The sequence below is a fragment of the Carcharhinus amblyrhynchos genome, chromosome 9 (genome assembly GCF_965287045.1).
Source record: "Carcharhinus amblyrhynchos chromosome 9, sCarAmb.v2.hapA, whole genome shotgun sequence".
NCBI lineage: Eukaryota > Metazoa > Chordata > Chondrichthyes > Carcharhiniformes > Carcharhinidae > Carcharhinus > Carcharhinus amblyrhynchos.
Window position 1 is genome coordinate 45,208,720 of NC_137332.1, and position 12,307 is coordinate 45,221,026.

Consider the following 12,307-nt stretch of genomic DNA (forward strand, 5'->3'; position numbering starts at 1 on the left):
CATCAAGTGAAATGAGTTTGAAAAAGCCTTTCCATCTTTGGGGATTTCAACAACGCATCTTGTGGGGTTCATTGACAGCAACTTCTGGACTTCTGCATTTATCTGTGTACATGTGGATGCCAGAAAATGCTGTCAGTTTCACCATTGTAATGACAGCAATGGTTTTGCTGTCACTACAACCACAAATTCCAGGTCATTATAGATGATCCCCCTTCGCATGAACTGCCTTAATTTCCCTGCCTCCTTTTTAAATCCTTACTAAGCTTCTATTCCCCTTACATTTCACTGACAATTAAAAGATAGCTAATCAGTAGTCAAAGGACAAGTTTAATTGTTGTGTTCTTTGACCTCCTTCCCCCCACCCCCAAGCCCTTGTGCCTCCACTCAGGCTGTATTTTGTTCTATTCGTGTCTCATAGCTTTACCAGTTGTCTACAGAGACAGAAAGATTTTGACTGGAAGGAGGCTGTAAGAAATCAAGGAGAGAATCATATGGTAATGTACAGAAGCTACACAATTTCTTGTTGCGCTGGGAGCTTTATTCCTTTTTTAAGTTAATTTAGCTTTGCATTTCATTGAGATCCTATGAAATAAAATGCAGCCTGTCTGTTCTCAAGGACAAGATAACTTGCTATGTACTCTTGTAGCTCAGACTTAATTTAGCTGAGTTTTTGATGGAGGGGCAAATTATATTTTGAGCTTGATGAATAGTCAAAGAGAGAACCGGAGCAGACAGAGCTCAGTACTAATGAATCAGATGCTGCACTTTATTCAGCAGTCAGATGACTACTTGGTTATGCAGATCCTATGTTTTCAGGCAGTGAGTGGAGCATGGAATCAGTGCCATCCTGACCTAAATAATTATGGCTCAAAATATCTGCAGTGTGAACAGTTGCAGTTGTTTGACAGCCTGAGACAGGGAATCTGCCTCAGTGAGCAGATTACAGTGACAGTCTCTGTTTTGGAATCCTACCTCGGCTTTGTTTCAGATTGCAGCCTGTACAGTGTCTTTTCATGGTAAGCCTGTGTTTCAGGTACATACAAAGGAGATAAAAGGACAATAAAACTGCTTGAAATCTACAGTAAAAGCACACAGAAAATGCACGAAGCATAAAATGTTTTGGATGTGACCTTTAATCAGAACTAGCAAAGTGAGGCTAGGTAAAGCATTCCATGAAATCATTACAGTGTCATGTTTCTTTATTTATTGAGAGCATTTCTTGTACTTCAGTATGAGTCAGTGCTAGAAATGAGATTTATCTCTCAGCTAAAGGCATTCCTCTATAAAGTGGTGTCTGATTATGTTTTCAGCAGATAGTTTCAGATATGGCTGCAGACTGAGTTCTCAGAGCAAAGTCAAGTTTTAGAATGCACCTGTTCATTTTTTTCCCCTTTGTGACATGGTGCACTCTGTGTTCTCAGCTCTTTGCCTTGCTCCCATACTATTCTGATTTGCTGTTCCAGTCCTTCACATATTCGTCCATCGCCTATGTGCCTTTTTCGGGACCATCACTGGCTCTTCTAGAACAGTAATCTTATTTGCATAGTTTTTCTTTTCTGCAGAATAATGCTGCCCAGCTTGTTCTCTGGGATTAATCTCTCTAATCTCCTAATTTTTCCTATTGATCTCTTTTTGGTTTTCCAAAGTGGTGCTCAAACATCTGCCTCCATTCTACTGCTCTCCAGAAAATTCATTCCATCGTAAGAAAATCATTTCCCATCAAAAAAAAACCTATCCTTAATGAGTCTGATCCTGATAGAAATCTTAACTAAATATGCAACCTCCATCCACTGACCTCTCCGCCTTGACATTCTCAAGTTTCCCACAAATGAACAATCATTTACCCTGATCATCATTTAATCTCAATCTATCGTGAGGTCACCTTTGCTCATTACATTGTCTTCCATTGACATCCCCTATGACCATCTGCACATGCCCCTCAATCAACAAATTGAAAACAACTTTCCTGTCTCCTTTATTAGTATGTTCTATGATCACCATGTTCCTCTCTTTTGGCTATCCGCCTACCACAGCTGCTGCTAACCTATTGAATACAGTTAGTTCTGCTTTTGACACCATTTATTTAAAAACTCATGTTCCTACCATTCCCCTTGTACGTCTCCCACTTGCACACCCTGAATTGCATTATCTGGAATTATGGTGGAAGTAAATTGGATCAAGGCATTCAAGAGAGATTAGATGATTATCTGAATAGAAACAATGTGCAGGGGTATGGGAAAAAGGCAAGGGAATTGCACTGAGTCTTAATGCTCATTTGGAAAGCCGGTGCAGATATGATGGTCTGAGTGGCCTCCTTCTATGTTATAACAATTCGAGCAGGAACCCCTTCAACTGGAGAAGTAGTCATGCCAGTTATTTCTCACCATACACAGAAACTTCTCTCCAAAGGTGTATTTGAAAGGGAGTGCCATTTGCACTGTGAGGCTGTGGAGTTTTGTTTAGGTGCTGGTTTTGATTCTACCTGGAGGGAGACATGGTAGGGGTTGATGAGAGTGGCCAAGGTTATTGCCATGGTGCTGGCCCTGAGGTGCCCCTGCGCTATGGTCCACCCCATGGTGAGAGGAGTGGGATGGAACAATGCCAAAGCAGGGCCTTGCCGCACATTAGATCACTGGTCGCCATCAGAAAGTGTTGTCGGGCAAGGCAGACAAATCCTGAAGCTGTGGCTGTTCCTCTGCTTCTTGGAAGTCTTCACCTGTTATTTTTACTACAGAATATGACCAGAAAAAACCATATAGTATAGGTCTGCCTTTTCACAGCCTCATTTCCCCTCTGCATAACATAAAATACAATATAGATTGAATGTCCTGCACTGCCTGATGCAAGTTATCTCATGTATAAGCTTGGTTTTGGGTGTGGAGCAATTCATTTCAAACATCTGCTGAACATTGCAGTCTCAATCCAGCTACATTCACGATTAAGATTGTATGTGGTATGATGTTGATAGAGTGTTGCATTTAGGCATCATAAATTGGCTGAAAGAAATATTTCAATCTAAAAGCAACAGTAAAACTTTCTGTTGATAATATCCCCCACTCAAATGCCTGAAACAATCTTTATATAGTCTGTTATCTAATATTAAATATTTTGTTATCATTTGGTACACATCAGGATTATGTGACAGAATTACAGAGTGCAACACAAAGTGATGTCAATGCATCATTAAAAGAGAGCAAATAAATGATACGTGTCTTGTTAAGGACTGTGAAATTAAATTCACGTCTCACGTGTATAATGCGTAACAATAAACTAATTTTGGTGTTTAGATTTGACATTTAACTTGGTAAATGTAAGAAGATTGTTTTCATACAGCATGGGCACTGGTTATATTAAAGTGCAACAATGTTTTTTGTTTGTAATTGGCATTGATTGGTATATCTTGTCTAATACCCACAAGAATTGTAACTGGAATTATTGCGGCACTGAATATAATAACAGCTATGAATTAAACTGAAGTTCAGTCTGAATTCTGATCCAAACTAAGCACACAGGATGAATGGCTGCACCATTAGGGAACACTTCAGCCACGATTCTCTGGAAATAAAACAAAATGTCTACACCAGCGGCAAGATTGGAATGTTTCAGATTTTCCCGGGGGGAGTCAAGGAGGTAAATGCAGTGGCCAAGTGCCCTCTGCCACTGCCACACACCTCCCCTTAGCCCCCTCTTCAAACCACACCCCTCAGCAGTGCTAATTGTTCACTGCCCCCAGCACCTGGCAGTGACACCCTGGCCTGTCAGGCAGGATTCCAAGGTAGGTGGGGGGGGTGCATCATGGAGTTAAGTGCAGTGCATATGTGCACTCTGCTGCTGCCAGGCTGCAGAGGGAGGGGCCTCATTACCTGTGGACTGTGAAAACTTTGAAGTGGGCTAGTCACTTTAATCCCCATGCCCCTGGACCGTTGGCAGGCTTCCAAATCATGGCAGCACTTCATTCTGCAGAAGGGATTCCCTTTCTTTCCATAAGAAGTCACAGGTATATGAAGACCCCTTTCAAGTCCTCTGACTGACAGCAGTCAGTCACATTCATTAGGGTGGGGTTGCTCCACAGCTGCTGACTTAGCCCCATTCTTTTAACACAGCATTTCCTTCAAGTTTCTGAGCCTTCATAGAAAGCTGAAGGTCTTTGAAATATAATCAAACCCTTGAAAAGCCTTCAAGTACTTTTAACTCTCTTTTGATTGATAGCTTGATGTTTTTTTAGACAGCATACAGCTGCAGGCAACTTCAAAGCAGCTAAGTGTTTTCCAGTTCCACTTTTGTGTAAACGTTGTGGTAGAAACAATGTGGGAGGTGAGGAGAGAGACGGGGGTGGGGGGCTGGGCATGGTGGGGTGGTGGTAATTGAGATGCATTCAACTATGTTGGAAAAAAACAAACAAACAAACCTGACTGCATGCTTGGAGAGAGAGAAAGGGGAATCCCTTCTGTTAAATGGAGTTCCGCTGTGATTTGGAAGCCTGCCGGGTGACCAGTGTGCAAGGGGATTAAAGTGACCAGGCCACTTCAAAGTTTTCACGGTTCATATACCAGAATAAAGATTTGGATCAGCGAGAAGCTTGAAATTGCCTTGCCAGGGGTAATGTTCAAGTTTCCTTGGACCAGAAAGTCTAGCCACCAGAACTCAACCCAGGGGAGAGTGCCAAGGTCAATGTCTTGTCCCCAGTCTAAATCCACCCAACTTCCAGGACCCTCCCTCTGCAGCATGGCAGCAGCAGAGGGTGACATAGGCATTGCCCTTATCTCCTTAATGCCCCTCAGGGTCCAGCACATCAGGTTCACATTGATTAAGTCCAGCACCAAAACATGCCTGGTGTATTTCCTGCTGAGGAGGCGGGTGAATGGCAGGAGGCTGCTGAATGCGCCAGCCCAATAATGATGTGTTAGTGAGGAGTTTTACATAATTATTGTCCTACTGCCAGCTCTGGGTGGGAACCCAATCAGAGCCAGAGGGTTGGGTTGGGTGAATCCAAAATTCTTTGTCGCCCAGCAAGAATCCCATTTTAGGCCTGATGCCTGATTCAGCAGGCGATCAGGATTCCTGCCAGCTGTGACCTGGGCCAGTGAATCCTCCCACCTGGTTTATAGTGGATTCCTGAACTTTGGCAGAGTTTTTGCCCCTTGTGTGTGATTGCTGTCAATTCACCACTACAATGTGGGGTATTTATGTGCAATCTATTCAGATGAAAAAAGTGAGCGTGCCCTGGAATTGTTTGTCTCGTTGAAGTGTGACATGTTACTGGAAAGATTGGGAACCACTGTGGGTAGTGTCATAATAAGAAGCATAAAACATCAGCATCCTAAAGCTCCTCTTTACCACAACGGCAGTAAATGTTCAGCCTGCTCCTTATCAGTACCTCTAACCTATTTCTCAGGATCGAAGGCAGTTCCATGTTGAGGTTCAATGATAGGGCTAATTACGGAATGTCTGGGGAATTTATCTTGGTGTAGGGCTGTGGAGGTAAATTTCTGTAGCACCTTACTGTAATACAGATCAGACAACAGAGCATGCTGAAGAATTTAAAATACATTTAAATCATACACCTATTTGAATTTAGTGCTTTCTATAAAGCCTAATTACCTAAGGTTGCTGCCACACAGGAGGCAGCAAATATTTTTGTTATTTGCATCCAATTATAGTGTGGCCATCTGTATTTGGGCAGAGCTTTGTTAGACCAAATCAATTATACTAGAATGAGAATCAGGTGGCTGGGAACTCCCAGAATAGCACCTTGGCTGAACTCCCTTTTTGCTAGTTCACTGCAACAGAGGAAATTCACGCCCCACTTTGTAAAATATTCAAGCCCTGCTTGAAAACTGTTGGGTTGAAAATGCTTTATTAGGCCGGGTACTTATTTTATTTAAGTTGAATTATTGACATGACCTCTCATCAATATTGCTAAGACAGCTAATTTGAAATTGGGGGGAGGGGAGGGGGGACAATTCTCCCAAAAGGTACTTACGCAAGGATATTTTGGCCTTGGAGGGAGTGCAGAGGAGGTTTACTAGGCTGATGCCGGAGTTGAGGGGGTTGAGCTATGAGGAGAGGCTGAATAAATTAGGCTTGTACTCGTTAGAGTTTAGAAGAATGAGGGGAGATCTCATTGAGACGTATAAGATGATGAATGGGATGGATAGGATAGAGGTGGAGAGACTCTTCCCGCTCAGAAAGGATAGTAGGACTAGGGGACACAGCCTCAAGATAAAGGGGGGGCGGTTTAGAATGGAGTTGAGGAGGAACTTCTTCACTCAAAGGGTGGTGAATCTCTGGAATTCTCTGCCCGTTGAAGTGGTGGAGGCTGCCTCGCTAAATCTTATTGAATGGCGGGGCAGGCTCGAAGGGCTAGTTGGCCTACTCCTGCTCCTATTTCTTATGTTCTTATGTTCTTATGTTCTTAATTGGTGGAAAAACTCTTCTAGATCACAACTGTTTTTTTCAGTGCAACTTCAGACCCGAATCTCCCCACTCTGTGTGCAATGCAGAGGTTACAATTATGAATATCATTAGAAACTCAGGGGGCTGGGCCTACTCACCCTAGAATCCGACAGCTCCGGAACTCTGCTCATGCACGGTAGCCCCGATCTGTCAGTCTCCCTGTTTGCTGGCCAGCTCAATCGCTGGCCGGTCCAGGACCCTCACTGTGTTGTCCCGCCCCCCCATGGCCTGATCGCGGCCCCCATGACAATTTCTGGGCTATCCCCAAACCCCCCAACCCCGAGGGCCCCAATGTTCAGCAGTGACAATCCCCTCAGAAACCACCCCCCCCCCCCCCCTCCCCGGGAGGCAGGCCCCCTTCGGCAGATTATCACCCTCCCTTCAGCCCGCCACAATTGCTGGCCTCCCTCCAGTGAGACCGATCCCCATGCAGAATAGCAGCAGGACCCCCCCCCCCCGCCAATCATTCCTAGGCCCTGCCCCCTTGGCACTACCAGATGCTCATTGGGCAGTGCCCAGCTGCCCCTTGGGCCTGGGCACTTTGCTCCTCAGGCAGCGCTGGGGGCACAGGCTGGCACTGCCAGGATACTCATGCCTGAGACATCACCCCCTGCCACTTAACCCCCTGGGAAGCCCAATTGCCTCCCTTCACTCTGACGTGGTCTCTCGCTAGTTCCCTGAATGTGGGGAGCTACTCTAAAGCGTGGAACTCTCTTCTTGCCGGTTTCCAGGAAGGCCCTGACTGCACTTGTTCCTATTTCTGGGAGACGCGCATGCATCAGGAACACATGCACAAATCCCATGAAATGGCCAACATGCGATTCCCCCGTTCGGACGGCCAGAAAATTTGCAGGTCACGATGAGAGAATCGCCCCCTAGATTTCCAAGCACGTACCATGAGCATGACCTAATTTTCTTCTTCTTCTCTTGAAGGTTCTGACTGTCACCGGCGTGCAATTTGACAACTCAATAGTTTTCAAACACAAATCTAGCTGCTGAATCTCAGCAGGCTATTTGGCTATGTGAAGCATCACATTAAAGCATGACTTGATCCAGCATCCCCACACAAGTTTTCCAACCATTGTCAAAAAAGATCACTGGCTGATAGTTATACCTTCAGTAGATGAACCCACTTGTAGTGTTGCTGCTGATGCTCCGTTTGATACTGGCTGGCTGAGTTTGACGAAACGTAAAAAGAATGCATATTTCTTGTTAGATTGAAAAGGACCAAAAGTCCTGAAGCTTACCTTCTACCATTTGATGATTTCATGATATAACAGTAAAAATATTGTTGGCTGGTCATGATAATCATCCTGGGATGTTTGTGACCTGTACAGCTAACAATATGAGCATTGAGAAAGATTCCAACAATGTCCTTTAAAAGACTTAACTTGCACAAAAGTAAAAGGACACGGCTCATACAGTCAAAGGAAAGGTAAGATACTGTTAGTCACTGTACTTAGCTTTGACTTCATGTTGATTGAGGTACATTTACTGCAAATTAAGGTCATTACAGTGTGAAGAAGAGTGAGTCAGCTCACTTGGCAAGGTGGGAGTAGCAGTATGATGTAATCTTATTAATCTATTTTATAATTGTTTAGACGGATCATTTTAGCATAACTAGTAAAGAAGTGACAATGGACTTTGACCATGCTGTACCATCACAAACAGATATAAAGGAAAGATTTGAATATTTAAATATCAAGTCAATTATATAACAATATATTTTAAGGTAATGAATACAGTAATGAATGTGCTAATGTGCAGTTAAATGAGTCCTTTAATCACTCTGCTGTTCTCTCTGTACAGCTGCATGTGTCTTATTATTGAACTGATGACAAGGGTATTTGTTAAATAATCTGTAGGGGAGAATCTAATAAGAAATGAAATGATTGAAGATTGCAACATTATTTATTTGGGGTTCTTATATATGACATCACAGAATCAATGGCATCAGTCACTCCTGTAAATTGTTTCAGCATCAGAGCTGTCTAAAGAGTTGCCACGTACTGTCCTATATTCACCAGAAGGTCAGCACATCGCGAGGATGTTACAATATTTTCCCTTGTGATCTGAACTAGATTTCTGTAAAACAAAAACCAAACCCAACTTTTAGAAACAGCTGCCCAGCCATTGAATTTTCGGTCTGGGTATGCCACGGGGTGGAGTGAGTTATGCCAGGTTTGGGGGTTGATGGGGGATGCAGGAGACTGAGAAGGTGGAGATGGCTAGAATGGGAATTAGAACCAGAAACCCAGGAAGAAATGCTGCCAGATGCAGAGGTGGGCTGAACAGAAAATTGTCTCAGGATTCCAGCATTGCGTCTGGAAACAAAATATAAAGATTAAAATATAAAGCATAAGAATTAAGGCCAGGAACAGACCACTTGGCGTCTTGAGCCTGCTCCACCATTCAATAACATCATGGCTGATCATTTAGTGGACTCAGCTCCACTCATCCGCCTGCTCACCATAACCCTTAATTCCTTCACTATTCAAAAATCTATCTATCTTTGTCTTAAAAACATTCAACGAGGTGGCTTCAACTGCTTCACTGGACAGAGAATTCCACAGATTTACAACCCTTTGGATGAAGAGGTTCCTCCTCAACTCAGTCCTAAATCTGCTCCCCCTTTTTTGAGGCTGTGCCACCTAATTCTGGTTTCACCTGCCAGTGGAAACAACCTCCCTGCTTTTATCTTATCTATTCTCTTGATAATTTTATAGGACCCCCTTCCTTTTTCTAAATGCCAATGAGTATAGTCCCAATCTACACAATCTCTCATAAACCAACCCTCTCAACTCCAGAATCAACCTAGTGAACCTCCTCTGCATCTCCTCCAGTGCCAGTACATCCTTTCTCAAGTAAGGAGACCAAAACTGTACATAGTACTCCAGGTGTGAACTACCACAAATACATTTGCTATTTCCCCTGCCATATCTTTTAGTACGCTGAGGTGCATTCCATCAGGGCCAGGAGACTTGTCTACCTTTATCCCCATTAACCCACCTTAAACTGCTTATTTGGTGATAATGATTGTTTCTAGGTCCTCACCTGCCATAGCCTTCTTGTCATCAGTTTTGGCATCCCTTTAGCTGGCACCACTCTCACCCCCCCCCTCACCTCCCCCACAAGCCCCATGGCACATCCATGTCAACCAATGCCATCTTGTGTTCTGTACCCATCTCCCCATGGCCCCTCATACCCTCCATGCCAACTAATGCCTCTGTATCTACACCCCATGACCCTTTATAGCCTCTATGCCAACCAAATCCAAATGCCAGCCTGTGCCCTCACCCATTATCCTTTGCCCTTACAGTTACCATGCCTTCAAGTAAATGAAGCTTTATGACAGCAAATGTTCCATTCAATGCTCAATCCATTATAACAACAAGCATTGGAATTCAAAGCCCCATATGATATTTGTATGTATTTCTTCAAGATGTGTGGGCTAGGTTGATTGGTCATGCTAAATTGCCCCACAGTATCGGGGGATTAGTGGGGTAAATACAAGGCATTAGGGATTTAGGGCCTGAGTGGGATTATTGTGGGTGCAGGCTCGATGACCTCCTTCTACTCTGTCGGAATTCTATGATTCTATGACTTTCAATCGGGGCAATTTCCCAACCTCACTGCACCTGGTACAAATCATGCTGATCGTAGAAGATAGATTGATTTTGTGCCTGGCACCAAATGGTTTACAATCGTCTCAGTCCCTTACTAATGGGGAAAACCGGATTGCATCCAGAAAGATTAATGTATTTAAAGTAGCATTTAAATATGTATAGTCCATTTGACACTGGATTCTCCCAGCTCCCAGGATCTTCTGACCTTCAGGCGCAGGTCGAGGCCTGTGAGAATCACTGCTTGTGATGGCCACGCAAGGGGCTCGGAGGCTATTGAAGCATCTGGATGGTTGGGGACATGGCTGGACAGTCCCCTCCTAGCACCCTGGCAATGCCAGTGGGGCACTGCCAGTGTGCCAGAGGCAGTGCCAAAGCTGTGGAGGCAATGCAGGGATGGTCGTGCAGGGGGGCAAGCTGAGGGTCATAAAGGGGGATCCATTGGAGGGCCCTTCTGTGGCCCAATGCCAGTGACCTGTGCCAGAGAGCGGGTGGGGAAACATGCTGCCGATGAGGCGCAGGGTTCCTTAAATCCGTGGGGGTAGGGAGCGGGTCTTTCTGTGCACTGCTGAGATTGGGATGTTCTTTCAAAGCGGCAGCTGATCACTTTGCAGCTGGGATCACCAGCATGTTTAGGCCCCAACTCACCATTCTCCCAAAAAAATAATTGAGTGGGATGATTGTGGGTGGCCCATGCCTGACAGACCAGTTTGGATTGCTCTGGTTTTCTCACCATTGACATTTTGGGAAAATCGTGGCCTAGTTCTGTATCGTATTTTGCTCAGTTTGCTTCTAGAAGTGTTAAATGTGCTTCGACTTCCAAGATACTCTAACAATTTGCTTATTAGTTATTGTCGAGCAAACGAGATCGAGGTTAGCTCATTGGCTTGTTAACCAAGTATTACCTTGGAACATTTTTTTAATCTGCAAGGAATGTCCTGGTATTCTGTTAGTGGATCCCACTGAAGTGGAAGGCACACAGTTCCATTGAACGGCTACCATTTCTGATATTTTGCAGCCTGTCTTGCAAGGAGTAGAAATTGTGCCTAAGCTTGTATTGGAAAATGTTGTATGTGGCATGGGGGCAAGGGGAGGCAGGGAGGGTAATGATTGTGGGATGCAGGAAAAGAATGGAGAGGAGAGAAGATTCCCCGAGAGTTCCCATTATTCTTCCTTGCTTGGAAACAGTAATAATACTGTAGGCTGGATCATCTCGTAGGAAGGGGCAGTCTAATCTCCAGATGTGATCTTGACATTCAGCCCTATATTTTTGAAATATGGCCACTATGTCCTTGCACAAAAATGGAGTGAGAAATTGCCACTGAATTCAATGTCTTCAGACTTCTGACATCTGCTTGCCTGCACTGCTCAGTCCTGGCCCTGGGCAGGCTGACAGCTGGCTTGCCTGCCAGCTCATCCTTCAGATGGTATGAATGCATATGAAATGATAAAATAATACACATGCACCTCTTTGCTCTCAATTCTCTGTCAAAGTAACTACCTTCTTAAGTTATGTGCAACTATTTCCAAAGAAATGTTCCTTAGCATTATGTAAGATACTTACTGATGCTGATATTATTCAACTTAGTGAATGGACCTACCTCGCACTAAGTTGATCTTTCTTTGCACCCTAGTATGACTGTAAAACTACATTCTGTGCTGTCTCCTTACCTTCTTTATGAACGGTATGCTTTGTTTGTATAGCATGCAAGAAACAATACTCCTCACTGTATACTAATAAATGTGACTATAATAAATCAAATCAAAATCAGAATAATAAGTACATTTAAAACTACCCCACAGTACCACCATTCCTGTATCTAGTTGTTTCCTAATTTATTCTAAGTTGTCACCTCCACTGCTGTGTTCAAAAGTTCATTCCAATGTTAAATTATTGCCCATGTGAAGAACAAATCTCTGTCCAATACCATGACCATTCTCCTCAATTTACTTTTATCTAAACTTTTAAGGTTAAAGTTTATTTATTAGTCACAAGTTGGCTTACATTAACACTGCAGTGAAATTACTGGAAAATCCCTAAATTGCCACACTGAGGTGTCTGTTCAGGTACACTGAGGGAGAACTTAGCTCGGCCAGTGCACCTAACCAGCACGTTTTTCGGACTATGGGAAGAAACTGGAGCACCCAGAGGAAATCCACGCAGACATGGCAAGAACATGCAGACTCCACACAGATAATGACCCAAGATGGGAATCAAACTCGGATTC

The 12,307-nt window shown here is 43.9% G+C and overlaps 1 protein-coding gene across 1 annotated transcript in view; it reads left to right on the forward strand.

The window, feature by feature from the left end:
• The first annotated feature begins 394 nt into the window (after positions 1-394).
• dab1a (DAB adaptor protein 1a) overlaps positions 395-12,307 on the forward strand; it is a 229,285-nt gene continuing 217,372 nt past the window's right edge. The window contains exon 1 of the mRNA XM_080196471.1: positions 395-494. The gene's annotated coding sequence lies outside the window, so the exon portion shown is untranslated. The remainder of the gene's footprint in view (positions 495-12,307) is intronic.